Genomic DNA, 3,291 nt, shown 5'->3' with positions numbered 1-3,291 from the left:
TTCAGGGCTAAACTTCTGGTTCAACTCTGGTAGGTTGGCAAACGTAGGGCTTGCAACCAAATCCTCAAAGAACAAGTGGGTCATAAGCAACAGACAATGCAACTCAAAAATTCTAAGTGTGCAAAGTGTTCTTTGTTGGACTAGCACACATCATTTATAGGGGTTTTTGAATTCAAATCCAACCATTCCCCCCCAAAACGCGATCATTGACGTTGTTTTCGCACCAAATCTTCAAATATTGTACCCTTAAATTCCACCAGCACACTCCTCTTAATAGTATCCTGGTTGTCAAGTCATGAATAGCGACTCCAATTGTCACTTTCCTATTGTGTTGCATGGTACTTGCTTTAGAGCACGGCTCCATTCATGCAGAGTCTTAGCCTGTGACTTCAACATTTTCCGCACAGCCTGCCCGCCACATATTCCTCCAACCTGAGAAGTGTAGTTTATAGTCTCGCACTCCCTTGCAACAGCCTGGAGCACTAATACTTTCCCGCCATCATATAGTCATTGACGCGGATCCCTTGTATATGGCTTCAATCAGCTGCCATTCACCCTTCCCGAAAAAGGTTCTCCATTTAGCTTCATGGTTTAAACTACGCCTCCATTTGTAATCTCTTTGATAACATAGGGCCCAATCTAGTGCATCTGAAATTCCCCCAAAAACTTGGTGAACTTGCTATCATACAATAATACTAAATTGTTTACCTTGAACTTGCACAACTTGATGTGTCAATTGTGCCATGCTTTCACGCTCTCCTTTTGTACTTGTCGATGTAATCCAGCCAAGAATATGTCTTCTTCAAGCTCCATCAGCTCCACGAGCCATTCTTCCATGACTTCGCGACCTGCCATACCTGTGAAAGTTGTTATGCATAGACTAGGCACGATATACTCCATAGGAATCACAACTTCTACGCCATATACCAATCTAAAAGGTATTTGACATGTCAACTTTTTTCAAGTAGTCCTATACGCCCATAACATGGCAGGTACGTGCACATCCCAATCATTTTTCTCCGTATTACAAATATTCGTCAGCACATTCTCCAAGATCTTACTAAAAGCCTCAACTGTCCCATTAGCCTGAGGATGATACAATGTGCTCTTTTGATGATAAACCTGGAACTCTTCAGTCAACATGTTTATCATTTCATTTAGGAAGTGCGTGCCCCGATCACTCATCAATAATTTTTCGCACCTGAATCTGGTTAACACATACTCAAACACGAAATTCGTTGTTGTAACCCCTATACAATATTTCACCAGTTGTGCCTTCGCCCATCTGGTTAGATACTCTATCGTGGTAATGATAGAACGCACACTTGTTTTCTTTCTTGGGGACTGAATTGGTCCAACAAAATCAATTGCACATTTTTCAAATGGCTTCAACAATACTTGAGGATTCAGTGGAAATTCATCCCACCGCAAGGGTCTTCCCGTTCTTTGACATGCATCTCATCCCCTAGAATATGCTCTAGAATCTTTATGAAGCATACACCACCACAACCCTGCATGCAAAATATTCTTCGTTGTCTCTTTTCCTACATAATGTCCTACCATAGCCCTCCCATGAGCTTTAGCGAGGATGCTATCTTGTTCAAAATATATCACATACCATTGCAATATATCGTCTAAGCCCATCTTACCTATACCCAAAAAGTGGATAATATCTGCAAAGTGGTTATCGGCTATTTGTACCACAAAAAGTTGTGCATCAGGCAACCCTTCATCCAAATTAGTAGGCTCTTCCCTTGTCTCAATCTGTGACAGATGGTCAGGTCCTACATTCAACCGTCTTGGCTTCAAAATCACCTCAAAGTCGTATTCCTGAAGTAGAAGTAGCCATCGACAGATATTCCCCCCCCAACATAGGATTATTGACGAGGTATTTCAAGGCAGAATGATCTGTAAACATTTTGAAATGTCCGCCCAACAAGTAGTGCCTAAATTTGAAGCACGTACACCATAGCCAATCCTTCACGCTCTCTCGTTGAGTAATTCTTCTCAGCGTTTCATAACTTTCTTCTCACGAAGGTTATAGGGTGTTCCATCTCTCCTTCACCAGCATGTGTTAGCACTGCTCGCAACGCAATGCACGAGTCATCGACATGCACATGGAATTATTTTTTCCAATCCGGGAAGACCAAAATTGGTGCAGTGACCATCTTCTCCTTCAATACATCCAAATTGCGCTAACATTCTTCATCCCAACAGAAATTAGTGTTCTTCTTCAGCGATTTCTCCATGGACGCAGTAATTTGAGCATAAGACTTGATGAACTTTCTGTAATATCCTATATGCCCAAGAGTTTCACGCAACTGCTTGACAATTCTCGGGGCCTCCAAATTTACTATCATTGTGATCTTGGCAGGGTCCACCATCAGTCCTTGATTGCACACCATATGACCCAGCAAGATCCTAATGGGGACCAAGAATAAGCACTTCTTAAGGTTCAACATGATCTAGTATGTACAACACATATCCAGCATCAGGCACAAAATTTCTACATGGCGCTTCACTAAGCTGAACACTGTCAAGTCATCAAAATACAACTCCAAGAACCTATGGATGAACTCCTTAAATTCTACTATAACTACACAAGAGAATATTGCGGGTGCATTCTTGAGTCCAAATGGCATGATAGTATACTAAAAGCAACCCCATTCGGTCACAAATGTTTTTTTTGCTCCTATCCTCTGGTGCGATCTTGATCTGATGCTATCCCAAAAACCCATCAGTGAATGAGTAGGCCTCATGCCCTCCCACGTTATCCAATACCTCATTAGTAAATGGTGTCAGAAAAGGATCATGGACACAAGCGTCATTAAGCTTCCTTAGATCTACGCAAATCCTTATTTCACCCTTCTATTTCTTTCATTGAACCACAATTAGGCTCAACCAATTAGATTCTTCCACCGATTCAATAATGCCTGCCTCAAGCATCTTATCCAAGTCCAAGCAGACCTTTTCCTTGTATTTGGGATTAAGGTGATACAACCTCTACTTAATAGGCTTTCAGGGTGATTTTCATCACACCCACGTCATCTATGATGCCTTTTAGGTCTGAAAACTTGGTAGGAAAAATATTTTGGTACTCGTGGAGTAACTAAGAAACTTTACCCACTGTGGCATCATCCTAGTAGTTCTCAACCTTTGCAAATTTTGGATCTACTTCAGTACCAATGTTTACTTTCTTGGTTTTCAATGGCACAGCGATGTCGAGGTTTTATAGCTACAGAACTTTAACTTCGTGATGGCCTTCTACCTCTGGAATATTGATATTTCTTG

This window comes from Pinus tabuliformis, chromosome 8, assembly GCF_031772625.1.
Source record: "Pinus tabuliformis cultivar Carrire ecotype Pingquan chromosome 8, CPIR1, whole genome shotgun sequence".
Lineage (NCBI taxonomy): Eukaryota > Viridiplantae > Streptophyta > Pinopsida > Pinales > Pinaceae > Pinus > Pinus tabuliformis.
Note: the sequence above shows the minus strand (reverse complement) of the source record.